Below are 22851 nucleotides of genomic sequence, written 5' to 3' on the forward strand. Positions count from 1 at the left end.
TGATTACATTATGGTTAAAACCTTTATGTGGCCAGCAATAGTCGACTTTAAAGTTTGCCCAAGAACAGATAGCGACCATAACTCCCTGGAACTGACTTATTCCCTCCCTGGGAGTGAAGATACACCGCAGGGACATGGCAAAGATAAGACGGGCCTCCTACTTGAAAACAATCGTAGGAAAGTCAAGTGGGAGAAGTTGGCTAATAGTATGGACAGAATACCCCGCCTATATGAAAGGTTAATTCCATTATTGGAGAATGCCTTTCATCTAGGCACTAAAGACCAAGATGAGGATATTAGAGGAGAGTTAACACAAATCCATAAAAACATCATTGGCTCTCTGGAACAAGATCTGTTCACTACCGCAGGGAAAAAGAGTGGCTATAAGCCGAAGACATCTTGGTATAATGCCACGTGTAGGGAGGCTAAGGCTCATTTGTTAGCTGCCATTAAGGGACACCTTAGCAAGGATGAAATCCGTGCTAGGAGAAAAACGTATAAATCCCTTTTAGTGAACGCTAGGGCGGAATGGGACCACGACTATTGGGAGAATCTCGTCAAAGCACTGTCAACTAGAGACTCACGCAAATTCTGGCGTGTAGTAGCGAATGGTACGGATGAGTTATCCTCCGCAATAGAGCCCAACATAGCCCCTCTAGTATGGCAGGCCCATTTTGAAGCGTTGTACGCGGAGGGAGGTGGGGATCCTAATAGTGATGGACCTCCAAACACATCTAGCCTCCCAGGGGTCCCCTTCACTGAAAAGGAGGTGAGGGAGGCCATCAAAGGCCTAGCTGTGGGAAAAGCCCCGGGATTGGATGGGGTCCCGGGGACCTGTTCAAACAGGAACCAGGGATATGGGCACCGTACCTCAAACTAATATTTAACGCCATTCTGGGGGGAATGACTGTGCCCGATACTTGGAGGGGAGCAGAGGTAGTCCCAATTTATAAAAAGGGATCCCCCCTGCTCCCTCCCAACTATCGACCCATCAGTCTGATTGACATATCCCAAAAACTCTTTGGCAGACTGATCTTAAATCGTTTGCAAGCGTGGACTGAAGAAATGGATATCCTGTCCCAATACCAGGCAGGATTTCGGGAGGGTGTATCCACCACAGATCAAATATTCAGGCTACACCTGCTCTACTGGAGAACAGCGGTAATTGAGGGCGGCAGTCTATACACCATCTTTGTAGACCTACGTCCCGCCTTCGATTTGGTTCCTAGGGCAAGGTTGTGGAGAGTCATGGAAGAGCTGAATGTCCCTGCAGATATTTTGGCAATCCTGATGAGGCTTCATTCCAACAACTATGCCCGCGTTAGGTGTGGCAAAGGTGGCAAATTAACCGAAAGGTTCCCCGTTCGCAGAGGTGTGAGACAGGGTTGTGTGCTCGCACCCACCCTGTTTTGCATCTTTGTGAACGGGGTTGTTGCCCACCTAAACAGGATTCCCAATTCCGATGCCCCAAAGTTGACTGGCAACAGGGTGCCAGCAATCATGTTTGCAGATGACACCCTGTTGCTGTCTAAATCCCCGATGGGGATCCAACGCATTTTGGATGGTTTCCTAGACTTCTGCTCTGACCGGGGACTGGAAGTCAATCCCCAAAAAACAAAATTCATGATTCTAAATCCTAACCCTCGAAATCGAGCCCCTCCCAAGCTTGGCACGGTCCAATTAGAACGGGTGCATAACATTGAATACTTGGGGATTACCATAAACGAACATCTAACTTGGACGTCGCACCAGGCCAAAGTGACCATCAAACTGGCTCAGTTGGCGGGTGGCACTTTGCGCCTGGCAAATAAATCACGCTACCGACCACTTACCCCAATTATTCATATATACAAAACACAAGCCAGGGCAGGGGTTACATATGGGGGCGAGCTGTGGGGTCACACTCAGTATTCCAAGCTTCAATCTACTGAAAATAAATTCCTGAGACAGGTAGCTGCCCTCCCCCAGAGTACTCCATTATTACCCCTTAGACTAGACCTGGGAATCAAACCAATAACAGAGGAGCTAGGTCTTAAACCTCTAACATTCTGGAGGCGTCTGTGGTCTAGCCCAGACCTCGTAACCTATAGAGAGGAACTACAGGAATTCCTGGAACTACGGAATATAAAGAGGATTCCTTGGCTGACTTACGTCAAGGGAAGGTTCGAGGAAATGGGCTTTCCGGAACTATGGACAGACCCGTCTAACTCATGTACCAAGATTTCAAAAAAGTCACTCGCGAGTGCTTATTATGCTTTGATGCTCACCAGAGCCACCAATGACACTCGAGAGGGGTCCCTGACAAGCTTATTCCTGAAAGTGAAGGATACCTACTGCCTCGAAAAAACTCTAGATGAGATCTCCCCCCCACTAACGAGGAAATTGTTTCTACAATGGCGCTATGGATGCCTTCCTCTAGCTTCGTTTATAGCGTCCTGGACATCGTGCTCCACCGTACCATCTTGCCCAATGTGTGCACACCCGAAGGAGGATGACTTGCACGTGGTTTTCTTCTGCAAGGGCTACGAGCGGAGCAGGAAATACTGGCTAGTCCCGCTACTCAGGAACTTGGGATTTAGATCTCATCAAACCGCTTACAGAGTTTTAAAATCAGACCTTTCTCCCCCTGTAGTTTTTGCACTCTCAAAATTTTTAACTTCACTGTGGTTTATCCGCAGCCGAGTGATGAAAAGACTGGTATAATGGACCCTACCAAAGTGATTTCCCTTTACTGTTTTACTTGATATTTAAACTAAAATATCTTAATATCGGATCACACTATGTTTAATACGTTTTTAACTGTACATATTGTTTTGTATCTTTTATGATCTGTGATCGAAATAAAGATTTTTGAAAGTGAAAGTTAACACCAGTACCCGTCTGAAAAAGTTGTAGGCACAGAATGAATTTGTAACAAGGCCTCTTTCTGCTCCTTTGTTGGTTCTTTCTGCACGTCTTGCTTCTTCCTGCACTTTACTTCGTCTTTGAGGACTTTTCTGTTGCTTCTTTCTGCACTTCTTTTGCTTCTTTCTGTGCGTTTTTTCTTCTTTCTTCACATGTCCTACCTCTGTAGGCATAGTTAGAAACTAGAATTTAAAAAACCTTTGGTATTCACTGAAAAACCATAGATTTCAGGCACGTTATATTTAGAAATTAGCATTTAAAAAACCTTAGAAATTCACTGAAAAAAAACAAAGGTTTTGGGGGCGTTATAGTTAGTTGGACATTTCACTCATACAAAACCATAGAAATTCCAGCGTTATAGTTAGTTCAGCTAACTATAATTCGCTCCCCGCAATGCACTGCTGATGACGTCACATATTACATCATTCATGACATGGTTAGTGACATCACTGATGACATATCAAATGACATTACTGATGGCATCATCCAGTGACTGTGAGTTTCTATAACGTGTAAATTTGATTTATATATATATATATATATATATATATATATATATATATATATATATATATATATATATATATATATATATATATATATATATATATATATATATATATATGCCAAGGCATATTGAAGAATGAGTGGGTGTATGAGTGTGTGAATGGATGATTTAGTAGATGTGTGACTGATTGTATAAGTGTAAGTGACTGATTAACTGTATCTTACTGAATATATGGGTTAGTGAGAGAACTGTGTAAAGTCTGTATCCGTTTCTTAGTTGGTGTGTGAGCGGCCACATGGGTTGGTGAGTAGCTACATGAGTGTCTATATGGGTTATTGTTTGGCTGGCTGAGCATCTGTATGGGTGCCTGAGTGTCTGTGTGGGTGGGTGGGGGGTGTTACTCAGTGCATAGATGTGTGAGTGGCTGATTCACTGGGTGTATGGGTTCATGAGTGCATCAGTGAAGGGCTGTATTGGTGAGTGAGTGTGTAGATAGCTGTGTTGGTGAGTTAATGGATGACTTGGTTGTACATGTGTGAGTAACTACATATGTGAAAGGCAGTATATTTGAGTGTTGGAGTATATAAATGTTTAAATGTGAGAGTGAGTGATTGTGAGAGTATCTGTATGGATGAGTATGTGCTTGTGTCAGTGATTGTATATGAGAGTAAGTATGTGTTAGTATCTGTATAATTAAGTGAGGTGGTGTGTATAACTGAGTAGGTGAGTAAATGGGAGTGTGATTAATTTTTTGCATTACTGACTAGCTGTGTGAGTAACTCTATGGGTGAGTGGCACTGTGTGAGTGTCTGTGTGGGTGTATGAGTACATATGATAGTGGAGGTATTGATGAGTGACTACATTTATGAGTGACGGTATAGGTGAGTGAGTGAATGTGTGTGTTGACCTAGGAATCAGTGAGTGGGTATGTAGTAATTGGTATTGGTGTGTCTATGGTTTCAAGAATAGTAGTCCGTATTTCAGAGTGGGTGTGTCAAAGGTTATATTAGGGTGTGAGGAGGTGCATCAGATTATCATGTGGATGATGTCATCAGTGATTTCATGTGAGATGTCATCAGAGATGTCACTGACCATGTCATGAATGATATAGTATGTGACGTCATCAGCAGTGCATTGCGGGAGGGCAAGTTATAGTTAGCTCAACTAACTATAACGCCGGAATTTCTATGGTTTTGTAAAAATGTCCAACTAACTATTATTTGCATATATATATATATATTCACTGAAAAAACCATAGGATTGCGGGTGCGCGATATATAGTTATTGCAACTAACTATATATGCGAATTTCTATGGTTTTGTGCGAGTAAATTAAGGTTTTGTAAATGCTAATTCCTAACTATATATGGTCTATAACCTATGGTTTTTTCAGTGAATTTCAATGGTTTTTTAATAGCAAATATGAAAAGCTGTAAAATGTCAAGTACGTGGTAGGTAAAAACATTTTCGTATTTATGCACGCTGATGTGCTTTGAACGCTGCCCCCCCCCTCCTCTTTTCTTTTAGGAGTATTCTCTCTTTGCAGATAGTGAAGGGTAGGTAACGTAAGCCTTTGCCCCCGTTGTAACCCGTCGTGCCTGCTTCTCTCTACATTTGATTGATTGTTATCCAAGCATTTACTGTTTTAGAATTGGGTGCTCTCATGCTGACGCCATCTTCAATCTGAAACATCCAGAAACACTGTAGACTACCAATTCAATCAGTTCCGGTGGAGCCCCAACGTGACCCGGTAGAGAAGAACTTGCCCTCCCCTCTTTGACTGATTGTTCTTGTTGTCTGTCCCTTCTCTTGTCATTTAACAGAACTTTACGGACTGCTGAAAGGGGTTGTATTCCGACCGCTGGTTGCTGGAGACATTTTGACTATATTCTGGACCTGCGTTGTCGCGTAATGCGTCATATGACACGCCGCGTTAGCGCACCCAGAAGTGCTCCGGTGCGCAAGGCGCAGCTTCCTGGAAACGATCCAGAGCGCGGCACGCAGCGCGTAACGTAAGCATAACAGGTCATGTGACTTGTTAATAAAACTTTTCATTGGCTCATTTTACTTTTGTTATTCTAATGATGAAAGGCTTGGTTATATGACCTAAAAATAACGCTTTTCATTGCTTTCGAACATTTTTTTTTCCCAAATGATGAAAGCCCCACTTTTTTTTCTCACTCTGACTTGTAAAGCAAAGGACCCAGATGCATTTACAGTTTATCACTAACAATGTTCCAGGCTAATGTATTTTCCCGGGAAATTTACAACTGTCCTGCAAGTAAAATATTCCTTTTTCGAGAAAAAGGGCGTTTCTTCGTCCCATGAGGGAGCCATTGAGCAAAAGAGGCTCGGCCTGCTGTCTTAATCGCTGATAGGCATGAATATATGATTCTTATCGATCACTTTATGTTGCAGGAGTAGAAAACACAACAGCCCTTGACCATTTTTCTTTACTGCATTCCTGCGTATTATACCTTTTAACAGTCATGTAATTGGACTGCTTTATTTCACTTGCCTTTTACTGATTCGAAAACAGTGGCTATTATTCAAAACTTTACCAATGTAGGTACTACTACCATGTTTTTTAAAAAAAACCTTTATTGTGAAAATGTCAGTATACAAATACGGGCCTATAACCACGTGGGCCGGCCACAGAGCAAACTGGAATCGTATATGATGAGGGCACATTTACACTGTAGAAGAACGTAACGGGCGACTCATTAGATTGCAAGAACTAAGGTGTCTACCATTTGCGGAATCGGTGGACGTACATTTTATAATTAAAGTACGACAGGGCCAGTTACAATAAAATTATCTAGATATACATTTGCAGGCAAGTACCATGGATGACGTTAATTCGAACTTTCAATAGTACAGTAATCAATAACACATCAGAACTTAATATCAATAGGGATGTCAAAATGTTCAATCAATTCTCATCCCTGCTCGCCATGTGCTTCAAAACTGCATACGTATCTCGTGATATCAAGGTTGGGCAACCAGTACACAACAAGGAGTTACGAGTCCCATTTATACCGGCGCCATTTTGGGCGCGGCCGGGCAGGTCCAGGATATAGTCAAACATAACAAATGAGGCTGACGTCTCTGAAGCAGTTGACGCACAGCAGTACATAGCAAATAAACATGAAGTCTCTGAAGCTGTTAACTCACTGCAGGACAAAACAAGTGAACCTGAAACCTCTGGAATAATTGTCGCTCAGAAGAACAACACACAAAACTCTGTAGTGTCTGAGGAAAGTAAAACAGAGAAGGGCACTGTAGTTTCAGACACACTTAACACTAATGACTTAACAAAGATATCGTCTGTCTATGAAGCAGCTGTCATGTTCACAGAATTGACAAAGAAGTGTGCAGACACCAATGCTATTAAGAAACACAAGGAAATCCCTAACGCATCTGCATTCTCGGAAGAGGTTGACACAGATGACATCTTAAGGAACAAAGAAAGACAAATTAAGGATGAGGAAGTTGTCACTTTAGTTTTTTCGTCAGCTAGCGACAGCAACAAACACATTGTAATGGAGATTAGAGAGGCTACGGATGGGTGAATAAATTATCAAAAGAAATGGCGACTCCCCCCTTTAGCAGATTAGCTAAATCTTTGCGTAATTTGGGCATAAAAGTTATATTATTGGAAGTAGATGGTTATAGTTCTGGTTAATTTCCATTCAGAGTGTCCTACACAGCACCACTCTAGGTAAACACTACTTTATGTAAAACCTGGGACATAGCACTCATTGGAATGTTTGTGATCTTTCCTGTTACGTTGCATCATAAGTTATTTTAACCATTCCATATAAAGTCATGCATAAAAATGAATACACAGACACAAATAACATGTGTATCCAAAAACAAAATACAGATTTCGGCCTTATTTATTGCCTCTAGTTTTCAAAGGCAAATTTCTGTGGAAAACATGCACATTAAGGGTTGCCTTTCCTTAAACCTTTGTTTTTAAAAAAAAAGTTGGAAGAAACAAAAAGTCTTCCCTTCCATAAATAACCCAAGACTTTTATTTTGTTATGGCAAGGGAACGAAATAGAGAATAAACTATAGTTGGTCACCATGGGGTTTAAAGAAGGGATGGTTCTTCACCAGATTAGATATTTACCCAGACCCTCATTCTCCAATGTGATGAACTAGGCTAAAATTCTTCTGGTGCCTGCACCCTGTCACAGAATATCACCCCAAAACATGGAAGCGCCCAAACACCAGATTGAGTTGAACCCCACAGTAAGCCTTATTTCTTCAGGGCCTCAGAATTTCTTTTGCTTTGCTCATGGAAATTGTGGGATATAGGAGAGATAAGGTATCACCATTAAGAAAGGGTAGTATTTAAATTTGCATATCAATTATGTTTAACCTTTTAGACATATGATATGCTAGCTTGAATTTATGCTTTACATTTGAAGCCGAATTCAACAGCTTAAGTAGGTTTTCGTAGTTGTAACTTTAAAGGGTGATCTAGCAAGCTGTAAAGATTTTCTAAAACAGTGGAGCGTATTTAGTTTTTTAATGTACATGTTTATGAAGCGATTACACAAATGAAACATTTGTGAGTTTTAAATTTCCGGAGAAGTATAATTCACCAATAGTTTTCTCTGTAGATCCATTAACAATCCCAGTTCCATCACCCGCCCAGGATATCACTACTGTTCCCCATGTCATAAAACCTTAGGATGTTCAATAAATAAAACAGCTAATATGGGTTTACTTACAGGGGACATCTTTTGTTCTGTTTTGTAAAGTAAAACTATTGTGAACGCAAGTATTATACACAGTAAGTGTTTAATATAGCATTTGTCAGTCATTGGTTAAGCAGCTAGGACCTGTTCACTCTTGACACCCCAGGTGCTGTGTATGTTGCACTATAGTGCTGCATCGGGTACATTGTTCTATTTTTTTCTACAGCACCCTCAGTGCATGAACAACTATAGCAAGAGTAGAAAATATGATCATTGCCTTTTAGTCTAGACTTCATTTTATGTGTTTTGATTGCAAATTGGAGACAGTTTGCATTGATATGCGTTGGCACCAATGTTCTACTTTTTTATTAAAGTTTTTTTGCTGAGAAAAAAAAAAATGTCTCCACCAACCAGCGATCAGACCAGAACCATTTTCGGCATTCCAAAAATGTTCCGTTAAATGACAACAGAAGATATAGGCAACAAGAACAATCAGTCAAAAGAGGGGACGCTTTCGTGAATGGGGCCCATGCCCTAGCAGGCAAGCGTTCGAGTTCCAAGGTGTCCCAGGGCCATTTTAGTGGACCAGGCCCGAATCCAAAGAGCTGGCCACCATTTTGAGAGTCCTGTTGCAGCCGGCTATCGCTGCACCACAAGAGTAACCGCAATTCAGCTAGATGGCGGGTGAGTCACTGTACCGCAAGAGCGGGCGGAACTCAGCTGGAAGGCGAGTCAAACGCTAAGAGGCAGCCCACTGCAGATGAGGTGCCTCCACCTGGGGAAGAGGGAGAGGCCCGTTTGCGCTGCCTCCTCCCCCCCCCCCCCCGGGCACCCCACGCAGTCTTTCGGCGCAGCATTGTAGGATGGCCACACCACTGAAACTTGCTGGACACCACCTCGGTGCCATCCGGATCTCGTCGCGTTGTGCTGCCTTCGGCGTACTGTAGCAGCAAGAGTGACCGCAACTCAGCTGGACACGCCGTCTTTCGGCGCAGCATTGTAGGATGGCCACACCAGTGCAGCAACTTGCTGGACACCACCTCGGTGCCATCCGGATCTCGTCGCGTTGTGCTGCCTTCGGCGTACTGTAGCAGCAAGAGTGACCGCAACTCAGCTGGACACGCCGTCTTTCGGCGCAGCATTGTAGGATGGCCACACCAGTGCGGCAACTTGCTGGACACCACCTCGGTGCCATCCGGATCTCGGCGCGTTGTGCTGCCTTCGGCCTACTGTAGCAGCAAGTGCGGGCGCAACTCGGCTGGAAGGCGAGTGAAACGCTAAGGGGTGTCGCACTGCACATGAGGTGCCTCCACCCTGGGAGGCAGAAGAAGGCCGTTCGCGCCGCCTCCCCCCGGGCACCCCACGCCGTCTTTCAGCGCAGCATTGTAGGATGGCCACACCAGTGCAACTTGCTGGACACCACCTCGGTGCCATCCGGATCTCGGCGCGTTGTGCTGCCTTCGGCCTATTCGCACATCGGTCCGCTACTGACGCCGCCTCATGGGCCAACGGGTTTTGTATGATTTTTATAACCCAAAGCCGCATAACAGGTCATGTGACTTGTTTATAAAACTTTTCATTGGTTCATTTTACTTTTGGTTTCCTAATGATGGAAGGCTTGATCATATGACCTAAAAATAACACTTTTCATTGGATTAAAACCTTTTTTTTTCCCAAACGATGAAAGACCCACCTTTTTTTTTCTCACTCGGCAATCAAAAAAGGTTCCGTTAGATGACAACAGAGGGGACAGGCAACAAGAACCATCACTCAAAAAAGGGGAGGGCAAGTTCTTCCCTACCGGGTCACGTTGGGGCTCCACCGGAACTCATCGAATTGATAGTCTACAGTGTTTCTGGATGTTTCAGACTGAAGCTGGCGTCAGCATGAGAGCACCACCATCTCGTAGCTCCGTCGTGGCCATTCCGCAAGCAATCATGGCAGCCGCTCCCCACCGGAAGCCTGCGGAAGTCGGGGGCCCCCAAGACTTTTGTAGAATCTTCAAGGCTGAGGGGACGCTTTCGAGAATGGAGCCCAAGCCCTAGCAGACAAGCGTCCGAGTTCAAAGGTGTCCCAGGGGCATTTTAGTGGACCAGGCCCAAATCCGAAGAGCCGGCCGCCATTTTAAGAGTCCTGTGGCAGCCGCCTATCGCTGCACCGCAAGAGTGGGAGCAACTCAACTACATGGTGAGCGAGACGCTGTAGCCGCAAGTGCGGGCGGTAAACAGCTGAATGGCGGAAGAGGCACAGTGTAGCAAAAGCGGGCGGAATGGCAACTGAAACGGTAAAGGGGCGCCCCACTACAGCAGACGATCCTCCACCTGGGGACGCCCATTCACGCCGCCTCCCCCACCCCCCCCCCCCCCCCCCGGGCGCCCCACGCCGTTTTTCGGAGCAGCATTGTAGGATACCAAAACCAGTGCGGCAACTTACTGGACATCACCTGGGTGCCGTCCAGATCTCAGCGCGTTCTGCTGCCTTGGGACTATTCGCACAACAGACCGCTACTGACGAGGCACAGTGCAGCAAAAGCGGGCAGAAAACCGCTGAATGGCAAGTAAAACGCTAAAGGGGCACCCCACTACAACAGACGAGCCTCCACCTGGGGAGGCCCGTTCACGCCACCTCCCCCCCCACACCCCCCCCGGGCGCCCCATGCCGTTTTTCGGAGCAGCATTGTAGGATACCAAAACCAGTGCGGCACCCAGGTGACATCACCTGGGTGCTGTCCAGAACTCAGCACGTTGTGCTGCCTTGGGACTATTCGCACAACAGACTGCTACTGACCATTGTTGCTTCTGTTTTAATTAAAAAAAAATTAAGGTGTTTACTGTTTTTGTTGCGATGTATATATTTATAAGTTATTAAAGTGTTATAATCCTACTACTTTGTTGGAGTGCTATATATTTTTTATGTGACACATAATTGTGAAGACTTTGATGTACAAAAAGGCATCCCTGGAATCTTCCGCTTCAGGCTCGGTCCCACACACCCTCACAGTGAGAATCCCCTCCCCAATCACAATACAGGATGGTTATCAGATAGTAGGAGCGCGTGTGGTGTGACGGATCTCATCGGGTGGGGGCCTTGATCTACTGTAACTCCTTTGAAGAGGGGTGATTCTTTACAGTTGAGGCCATAAACTACATCCGCAGGTCTACGTGATAGCCTGGGACCGGCCTGGACAATCAGACACAAAGGAAGAGGAATGTCAGAGGGTGCGGTAGTGAATAGGGTGAAAGGGTGAAAGGGTGGTGTCGGGCGGGCACAGGGTGTGATTCTCAGGGAAGAGCAGCGCTGATGGGGGGAGGTTTATGGCCCATGCATAAGACAGAGAGCGGGGGTGACCAATGCGTGGGGGAGATGCTTGCGAGGGTGGGGAGCCATGCTGAGGATCGGCGGCGTGCAGAGAGTGGGTCTGGTCAAGGCATCTAAAATGGCTGCCGTGCACAACAAAAGTGTGACATTGGAAAAAAAGCAAGATGGCGCAGACAATGTTTATCAATACGAATTATTTATAACAATTATTTTTAACAATATATTTACTCGCAGTGTCAAAATGGCGGTCAACACTTCCTGATTTCCTTCGAATCGAACGGTAACAGACGTCACGATCGGCGGCGTGCAGAGAGTGGGTCTGGTCAAGGCATCTAAAATGGCTGCCGTGCACGACAAAAGTGTGGCATTGGAAAAAAAGCAAGATGGCGCAGACAAAGTTTATCAATACGGATTAATTTATAACAATTATTTTTAACAATATATTTACTCGCAGTGTCAAAATGGTGGTCAACACTTCCTGATTTCCTTTGAATCGAACGTTAACAGACGTCACGCAGCAAAAAAAAAAAAAAAAAACGCTCACGCGCAGCCGCTGGAAGACAAGTATCAACATATATGAGCCTAGGGGGTCAGGATACGTCTCCCGTACCCCCTTATACCCATTTCTCACATTGTTTTTTCTCCATCTTGTAATTTAATTTAATCGAAACACAAAATGGCGAATTCCCGTTTCGCGTCCCGGTTCACTACCCGGTTCGCGAACCGGAAAGCGCTTCTACCGCAAAAAAATCAATATTTTTTTATTTGCCCCAATGGACCCTTTAATAACCCCATCATCATTCCTAGGGGGTCAAGAAGGGTCTACCTTGCCCCCTTTCATTAAATTCCCCCTTCATTTTTCTCCTCCTCTTGTCTCTCGATCCTACCGAGAGACAAGATGGCGGCCACTCCGGACTGTTTAGAATGTTGACAAACACCGGAGAGCCAATCAGCTTCGCTTCGCAAAGCTCCGTTACGCGAAAAGTACGCGAACTGGAGCGCTATCTGGGACGTTGTCACAGATATATCTGTTTTTTTAAATGTTAATTTCTCAAAATCCACTGGAGCACATATATTGAGACCCAGCAAAGGCACATCGGGCTAACAGTCCCTACAATTTTGCCAAGTTTCGTGTAAATCCATTCAGCCGTTCGAGCTAAAAGTGAGGCCAAACGCCCTATGGAAAAATGAATGGGAAAAACGTGTTTTGGGACCCCCCTTTTTTCTCAGCCCCCCCTTGACGAAACCCCCCCAAATTTCTAGGGGCTGATTGGAAACAAAATGTGCCATTTTCCTGAAAATTTCAGCCAATTCCGTCCACAAACGCCAAAGTTATTAGACATAGAATTTTCAAAAGTTCCATAGAGAAAAAATCCTAACTATATATACCTACTGGCGACCGCCAGTAGGTAATATATATATATATATATATATATATATATATATATATATATATATATATATATATATATATATATATATATATATATATATATATATATATATATATATATATATATATATATATATATATATATATATGGGTCCCTCGGGACCAAAACAGTCCAGGGAAGGGGGGCCACAAGGCCCCTCTTCTTAAAAAACTAGAAAAGAAAAAAAATGGCAACTTGACGGAGGCCCTCCCCCTCTATCAACCACTCTGCAAATGTACCTCCTGGTGCTGCTCGTTGGGGGAAGAAGTCCTCTTGACTGCAGAAGGTCCTTAGGGGAAAAGAAGCCCTCCTGTTACCTCTAATAAGCCCACAACAGTGGGATTGCTGAGAGGTGGTCGGAGGCTACGATGCCTTATTCCACCACTCTGCAAACTCACCTCTTGTTGCACTGCTGGTGGGGGGTGAGGTCACCTTTCTTCCTGAGAGCCTCAAGACTAAAGCGGACTTCTTCCTCCAAGCAGCAGTGCACCAGGAGGTACATTTACAGAGTGGTGGAAAAAGGAAGCATGGCCTCTGACAACCTCTCAATAATCTACCTGTGTGGGTCTTATTGGAGGTAACAGGAGGGCAAGTTGGCCTCCAATGACCCTCAAGCGCCAAGGGGAAGTTATCTCCTAACTAGTAATGCACCAGAAGGTGCGTTTGCAGAGTGGTGGAAAAAGGGGCCTGGCCACCAAAAACCTCCCAGCGAACCCAGTGTGTGGGACTTGCTGGAGATAATAGGAGGGGTAGTTAGCCTCCATGGACCCTCAATAGCCAATGGGACTTACTTTCCCCTACTATTAATACACCAGGAGCCGAGTTTGCAGAGTGGTGTAGACATTTTTCTGATGTTGTATGAGTGAAATGTCAGTCTAACTATAACGTCTCTGTAACCTTTGGTTTTGTCTGTGAATTTCTAAGGTTTTTTATTTCTATTTCCTAACTATAATGTCCCTGTAACCTTTGTTTTTTTCAGTGAGTTTCTAAGGTTTTGTATTTGTTTTCCTAACTACAGTGTGCCTGTACCCTTTGGTTTTTCAGTGAATACCTATGTTTATTTAAGTATTAGTTGTGTGGTGAAGAAAGGGGCTGGACCTCCGATTAGCTTTCAGGAATCTCGCTGTGTAGGACGAACAGAAGGTACCAGGAGGGCTTCTTTGCCTCCAAGGGCCCTAAGGAGTAAAGTGGACTTCATTCCCCACCAGGAGTGTGCCAGGAGGTGCATTTTCAGAGTGGTGGATAAAGGGGGCGCAACCTCTGAAGACCTCCTAGTAATTCTGCTGTGTGGGACTACCTGTAGGGGTAATTGGCCCTCCTGTTACCTGACATTTTCGGAGGTACAGGACCTTTAAAAACTATAATAGAATCTACCTAGTGAGCACTGGCTCACTAGTCTACTAACAAAAACCAGCACAGTTGATTGTGTCTTGAATTGGTACTCAGACTTCAGTAACTTTGACTTTAGTCAACTCGGTCCCTAAACGAGCAGTTAATCACCAGACCAGACCTCCACTATATTGATCACTGGGGAAACCAGAGTTTATTTGTTGAGTATGAATGAAGGGGTGTCAAATACTTCATTGAGAGCAATGAATAATAAAACAGGTTCATAACTTCAACCACTATATGCTTATTAAAAATTAAATCCTCTTGCATTGGTATAACATCTTTTACTCTACATGAAAATTCACCTGGGCAGTAAAGACAACCTAATTTTCCGTCATACTTGTAGCATTCTATTTAAAAAAAATCCTACTAAAGAGTTTAAAACCCATTCCAATCAATGTCATGGGGCAATAATGAACTGGAATTGTTTTAGCTAACTTTTTGTACACTTGCACAACAACGTATATATTTTTCATTTTTCTAGAATAACATTTGCCACACTTAATCCATTGAACAAAAAGCCCAGGAAGAAATGGTAATGATGCAAAATAAATGACAGAGAGACAGGACCAAACACTTTATTGTTGTAGGCGGGGTTTCAACATCCTTCAGGGGCTTAGAAGGTTAACCAAAAAAGTTGACAAATCACTAGTAAGCTCTGTGCATACAAGAATTTGACATCAGAGAGAACCAGAATCACCATTCTGCTATGCTAACAGCTAGAATGCTAATCTCATGGTTCCTGCCCTTTTTATTGAGAAGAGGCAGAGTATGCATGAAAACGAATCAATGGGAGGGCGCCTAAAAGTAAGCGCTACCATTACAGGCATTAGACTCATACGTTTGCCACAGCGGTATACACTGAAACTGTTAATGGTCTTAAAGCCTGGCTGGAACTTAATTGGTCCCTGTACGAAGGGGGACTTAAGAAAAGAAGAAAGAAGCAGTGATATTCAGCAGAAAAGAAGAGGAAGATGAGAGCAGTATTAATAAAGAGGTACTGTGTTATCATATAGTAAGGTCTGGGATATCTGCCAGCCGAATCTAGATTATGTCAATATTATAGTGTAGCACAACTGATGCTTCCATAGTAGCAAACCCATGGCTTACATTTGCATTAGTTATGTAAAGTTTTTATTTCGAGAGGCATTAGTAGCCATTATACTGAAAAGGAATGGGGATACATATAAAATTAAACAAGGTGCACGATGATAAGGTTAAAGGTGAGTGGTCTCTGGGGTGAATAGGGGCAAGGAGCGGGGGATGGGGGGAGGTGTACGGTCCCGACCTGCTTGGGAGGTTGGTGTGGGTGGTGGGTGGGGAGGGAAGGGGAGGAGAGTACTGCTGTTGGTTATTTTGTGTTTTGTCTTTTTTTGTAGGCAATCCATGTTTTTTTATTTTTGGTACAAAAAGGTGCTGTTGTCTGGTGATATTCTACTTGGTGCCCCTCATGCACTGGCCTGATGGTGGTCGATTTTAAGCATTACACTATTGGATGGCAAGTAGCTGTAGGTTGTTAACCTGGAATGTGTGTGGCCTCAATTCTCCCAAAAAAGTGCGGCAGGTGGTGGCATACCTGAATAGACATCAAATCCACATCGCTTTCTTGCAGGAAACACACCTGACCTACTATACTGAGAGGGAGGTGGCACGTAGGTGGGCGGGGTTCCGCTTGGCTGCATCATACTCCTCTTACGCAAGAGGCATGCTGATCTTGATCAAAAAAGGAGTGGAGTTCACGCCGTTATATACATACACAGATGAGGATGGGAAATGTGCGATAGTGTGTGGTAAGCTACATGGTATGCTGATATCCATTGTTAATATGTATGGACCGATTTTGGATGATCCAGCTTGTTTGGACCGCATCTGTGGAAAGCTGCGCGAGTGGCCGACCTCTCCTGTAATGTGGGGGGGGGGATCTGAACACCTATTTGAATGTGATGCTAGACAAATCCAGCCCCATCTCGCACTGGACTTCCAGGGTGGCCAAGGGCATAGTGAGAGCCATGGAGGAATTTGGACTATATGACGTCTGGAGAGAAAGACACCCGGAGGTGAAAGAGGGCACGCATGCTACGCCTGTGTATGGCAGCTGGTCGTGATTGGACTACTGGCTGATTGGGGGAGAGGCGATGGACTGGGTTGTAGAGGTGACTCCTATGGCTAGGACATTATCGGACCACAGTCCGGTAGTACTGGAGGTGGCGGTCCCAGGAACGGTAAGGCGACCCTTCACATGGAGATTGCGCTCTTAAGCGCTTCTTGATCCTGTATATGAGGCAACTGTGAGGGAAACTATAGTGCAGCATTTTGCATTTAATAAAGGCACAGTGAAAGAGTCTTCTATACTGTGGGAGGCCTTTAAGGTCACCATTAGGGGAGTTTGCATAGGAACGGCGACAGGCATACTAAAGGACATATGTACTCCACTCCAAAATACCGAACGTCGCTTGAGTATACTGGAAAGAGAGTACTCGATCACACCAGAGGCGGAAACACTAGCTCGCATACAGGAACTAATCAGGGAATATGAAGACTTAGCTGACACCGAGATAAAATACTTGTCTCAAAGGCATGCGGCTCGATGCTACTGTGAGGTGGGCAGACCAGGACGCACACTAGCGTACAAAATCAGGGAGAGGCTGGATCAACCTCGATTGACAGGATAGTTGATGATCTGGGGGGCAAACATTACATACTGGAGGATATTGTGGAACAGTTCCGTAGCTTCTACGCAGGGCTTTATAGATCGCGCAGCGCTGCAACGGAACAGGACTTTGAGGCATATCTAGATGATATCGCCTGCGCCTGGCTCTCTGACGTGCAGAGAAAATACTTATGCTTACCCATAGATGAGCAAGATGTTAAGATGGCAATAGCGGCGTTGTCCAATGGTAAGGCACCAGGCCCTGACGGGCTCACGGTTGAATTCTATAAGAAATATGCTTTTCTGCTAGCCCTGTACCTCCTGGAAATGTACGCTGAGGCATATGAGTGCGGGGAACTCCCTTTGTCCCTGAGAGAGGCTTTGGTCATTACGCTCCTTAAAAAATATAAACCGCCGGAGAGCTGCGAGTCCTATCTGCCGCTTATTAATATTGACGGCAAATATTGGCGAAGATATTGACATCCAAGCTACAACCGTTGTTGCAGGGGCTAGTACTACCTGATCAGGTGGGATTTATTCCGGAAAGGTCCACCTCACACAATCTGTGCACAATTTTCTCAATGTTTCATATATTAGACGCTAGCTTGGAGGCCCTATCTGTATCGGGTGCTGCGGCGCATGGGCTTCCCCCGCTTTTTGTACAGTGGATTAAAGTGCTGTACACGGCACCGACGGCGAGGTTGCGGGTGGGTGGGCTGACGTCCGAGCCGTTTTACATTGAGAGGGGCTCCCGGCAGGGCTGTCCACTATCGCTGCTGCTGTTTGCGATAGTTCTGGAGCCGCTGGATTGTGTGATACATTAGAGACATAGGGAAACTGCACTAAATTTTAATCACAGACCGGTGGTGATCTCGCTATACGCCGACGACATGGTTCTTTATGTACGAGAGCCGGCAACATTTTTAATGCAATTGCTTGGGGAATATGTCCGATTCGGATATATATCGGGACTCCACATAAACTGGGACAAGTCGTATGTCATCCCGCTGACGGAGTGCACTACTATACCTAGCTTGGTGTTCCCACTGGTGTGGACCACTGATGGAATTAAATATCTGGGGTTCTGGATACATCGCGATCCGGTAGTTGTGGTTCGTGAGAACTATGGCAAGGCATGCTCGAAATTGGAAGACTGGGTGGACGTTTGGATTACGCTGCCACTCTCATTAGCAGACCGAATTGCGTTAGTTAAGATTATAGTGTTTTGCCGAGGTTCCTATATCTCTTTGTGAATATTCCCGTAGTTCTTACCAAGGCTTTTTTCAAGTCTCTTCAACGTCTGCTGATCCGGTTGGTGTGGGTGGGCAAGACAGCGAGAGTGCAGTGGTCGATTCTTACGAAGAGATATGAGAGGGGAGGCTTTGCGGCTCCAGACTTCTACACGTACTACTTGAGCGCGCAGGCCCAGCATGCTTATTTTTGGTACAGACCACACGCTTTTACTCCACATGTTGCAGTTGAGGAAGGGGATGCCGCTCCGATCCCGCTTCACGGTAATATTATTCATGGTGCACTGGGCACGCCAAAACTGGAAATCAATGCGGTTGATACCACAACTGCGGCCTGGAACAATATAGGGTGACTGGCGCAGAGGTTGCCGCTCTATGCACCACTAATGCACTTAGAACATCACGCCGCTCTGTTGGTCACGCAAGAGGCCCCATCCATGAGATTACTGCGGGAAGCCAGAATTGTAAATATGAGTGATATATATCCGCAGGGTTTGCTCATAGACCCTGAGGCGCTGCATTATATTAGCAGCCAGTCACTTCTTTTTTGCTTTGCATTGCATTGATTGAGACACGCGGCCCGGACCCATTATCCCACGAGTCCTAAGGAACCTGCAGAGCTGAAGTCCTTGCAATTTGTGATTTCAACTCCCACTAATAAAAAATTGGTGTCCTGGCTGTATAAGATGATCAAGGAGGAAACTGTTGAGGTGCCCGATAAAAGCTGGGAAAGGTGGAATGAGTGTCTGCCAAATCTCATTACAGATGAGAATTGGCTACATATTTGTGCTATGACAGGGACTCTTACTATGAATGGTAACCTTAGGATCATTCACTTTAAATACATCCATCAAGTCTATCATACACCAGCGCGACTCATTATATACGGGTTGCGCGAGAATGCCTGTTGTAGTAGATGTGGGAAGGATGGGGCAGATTTCATGCATTTGGCGTGGGGCTGTCGGAAGGTGGGTGAGTTCTGGGCCTCAGTGGTGGACAGTATACGGGAGATGGTTGCCGTCGACGTGCAGTGTACTCCATCGGTATGTCTGCTTTGCTGTGTCCCACATGTCCGTGGAGCGGTTGGCACCTTCGTAAGATTAACGTTGTTGCTGGCGGCACGTAGGGTGGCTGTCGTATGGGGTGGCAGATCTAGACCTACACTTAAAGCTTTGCTGTCAGATTTAGTGCATTGCAGAGACAATATCAACACATATGTGGAGGAGCTGCCGGCCAGGTCACGGCCGAGGGACATCTGGGAGCCATTGCGACTGTATCTAATCAGCAAATCGGCGTGATGCTATTCGTGTGCCACTGCTGGGGGGAGGGGGCATATACAGCTGTGGAGCCATTGTGGGGAGGGGCATCTGCTTCTGACTGATCGGACAGGATGGGGGGCCAGTAGTTGGTACACGGACGTGGAATTTTCAAGGATAGGCTTTTTTTTTGCTTTCTTTCTCCTTCTCTTTTGTTTTTGCAGATTGACTTTTTGAGCATGGTAATATTATGTTATTTAAGGTTACAAGGCTGCTGTTCCCACTGATGCCACAAATACTTGGGAGTATTCAATGTCAGGGTGTAGGCTGATGTATGTGATAGGTGATTGGCAAGCTACAAAAATGTGCTTGATTTCAATCGTCATTATTTTCCTTATCTAGCTTGACTTTTGTTTTCTTCTATTTGTATATTGCACATCATGTCATATGGAATGTCATTTCGATTTTTTTTTTATTCTCAATAAAACTTTAAAAAAACGTTTTTTAAAAGGTTAAAGGTGAGGCAATTACAATGTCCTCTCTGTGACTTTGTTCAGTATACATTTGGTGGGAACCTAATATACTGGAAATTCCTCATGGGAAATGGGTGGCCCGTTGTGTGACACATCTTTATTAAACTTTGCTAGCGAACTCACACTACGTGGCATTAATGACCCCATTGAATCTTCCCTTTGTCCTTCACCTTTAGTAGTTGAGTCCAAACGGAAGTGAAATATTTGTTTATGTGTGGACCTGCGTAGCATGAATATTGAGATATGGGTGAACTCTCTCCCTTTTCCTAAACTAAGTGAGATTCTGTCAATACTCAGGTTAGCTCATTTCTTCAGTTAGGTTTGTACCTTAGATATAGCTTCTGCCTACCATCAGGTAGAACTTGACCATGGGTCTCATCATTATACAGCATTTGTATCCCCTTCTGGCTCATACCAATATTGTACAATATCAGTACTGGCTTCCGCGCCAGCAGGTTTCAAAGGATCATGCATCAGATGTTTAAGAAGGTTGAGGAATCAACATACTTCACAATGACATTTTGTTTTTTTTGCTAGACTGGTGCAGAGCATGACATGGTGTAGGAGCAGGGGCTCGGTGGCCGACAGAGTAATGGAGTTGTGCTCAAGGAGGAGAATATAATTTCTTGAAGAGAGAGGTGGAATATCTGGGACATGTCTTCTCCAAGGCTGGAATACTTCTGTGCTCGCATTTGGTTGAGGCCATTAGGGATATCGGTCCTTCTTCTGACCAAGGTGGATTCCATTTTAAGGATTGGGAATTCTGTGTGTGCTTAGTGTGCCTATGTTTCTTGTTAGTCTTAAAGTGTGCTGTGGTGTTTGTGTTGGCTAGGTAATGATATTTTCTCTGTGGTTTTGTTCAGTATTCTGCATGTTTGGAACCTTGTTTTAAGGGAATGTGTCATGGGAAATGGAGTATATTGTTTGAAACAAGAGTCAGTTGTTGTCTTACCCGCTGTCTACACATATGCAGGGTGATTCTTTGTGTGACACATCTTTATTAAACTGTTCTAGTGAAGTCCCGCTGGGTGCTATAGTAATTTAAACAATTGAAAGATACAGCAAACAGTTGGTGGGTGGAGTTATTAACTGGGAAGTACCTCATTAAAATTGCTTATAAACACTTTTTATTGACAAAACATATTAATTATTAATGAAACAGGTGTGTTCAAACCACAGCCAGAAGAAAGTGTGACCTTGCATGGGTAAAATGGAGGTAGAAGGGACGATTCTAAACTTACCTCTTTGAATGTCAATGGTGTGATGGCCCAGTGAAGAGGAAGAAGGTTTTGGACCATGTGCAAAAGCTGAAAATAGTTTTTGTCTTTACATAAAATCTGGTTAATAGCTTCGGAGGCAGAAAACATGAATAGATTATGAGTAGGGACAGAAAATGTACACAAGCAGAAAGTCAAATGAAATATACTGATCAATACATCATTGAATGGTAAGGTGATACATTTGTGACGGTCAGAGAGATCCAGAAGTCAGATTTCTGATTATCAAAGGATGCTCGAATGATTTTGTGGTGTTTTAGTGGATATTTTTGACTCTACACTTAACTGTTCGCAGATATCAATGGAAATATAAAAGAAACTAAATAATAAATTAATAATGAAGAGACAGTAATGATAGCAGGTGATTTAAACCTAACACTGGGCCCTCTTTTAGATAAAACAGACAAATCAAAAGGCAGGAATCATAAAAGCAGAAGTGAACTAAAACGATTCATTGAATTGTTGGACCTAGAAGATATTACAGCTCAGAGACTTTTTCTGTTACTCAGTGGTACATGATAGTCACTCAAGGACAGATTATATTCCGGGCACTATGAATATCCTGGAGGAAATTATTGTAGCCACATCTGGAAGTATATGCATATCGGACATTGATCCTGTTATAATGAATTGGGTTGCTGACAAGAATGACCAAAAAACTGTCAGTGGAGATGGAATACTTCAATGCTGAAAGACAAAGAACTTGTGTTTTTGACTATGAAAGAGATCAAAACTTTCATTACTGGTAATGAACCCTAAATAAAGGATTTGAATTGTATGTGGCAGTATCTAAATATGTCTTAATGAGAGGGAATGATTGCTTGTGGCACAAGCTTAAACAGAAAGAGAAAAATAACTAAAAGGCATTAAAAAAATACAACAAAGATGGAAATGTTTTCCATACCAATCAGTGTCAAACAGAAATGAAATATAAGTGGGCACAATCATGTAACTTTTTTCACATGAAAATGTGTGGAATTCCATGAAAATATGTGAAATTATGCTTTTGGAGTGAAATGTGGTTTGCCAGTATCTTGTGTGACTTTTTTAAAGCAAGCTTGCTCTTCAGCTTAAAAGGTCTAGCAAGATTCCAACAGGTAAGTAATTCATGAAAAAAATTCTCTGAGATATATTTTGTGCTGCAAAAATTACTTTCATATATAAAAATTATGCAAAATTGCATAATGGGAAAATTGTAGAATTACCTACATTTCCCCAACATAATTCCAATTTATCTCTGGTCTAATAGGTGTTCAAGCAAAGCAGAATAGTATATGGTTTGCTTAAACAAAATTATTGGGATGATGGAGAGAAATGTGGGTATCATTTAGCCTTTAGTGTCAAAGGTTTAATAAATCCAGAACGCAAGCGGATGGTCGCATCTTGACATTAACAAATAAATAAATTGTAAGAGAATTTCAAAATGTTATGAGATTTAATAGATCCACTGAGTGAGAGATTGAAATATTACTTTCTATCATAGACATAATGCAGCTACCATAACTCAAAGAAGATGGTCGGGAAATGTTAGATCAGTGACTCTAAAAAAATCAAGGAAACACTGAGAGATATGTGGAAAGTAAGGTACCTAGTTTAGATGGTCTCCCTAGTGATTTTTACAAATG

This window comes from Lissotriton vulgaris, chromosome 8 (assembly GCF_964263255.1).
Source record: "Lissotriton vulgaris chromosome 8, aLisVul1.2, whole genome shotgun sequence".
Taxonomy (NCBI): Eukaryota; Metazoa; Chordata; class Amphibia; order Caudata; family Salamandridae; genus Lissotriton; species Lissotriton vulgaris.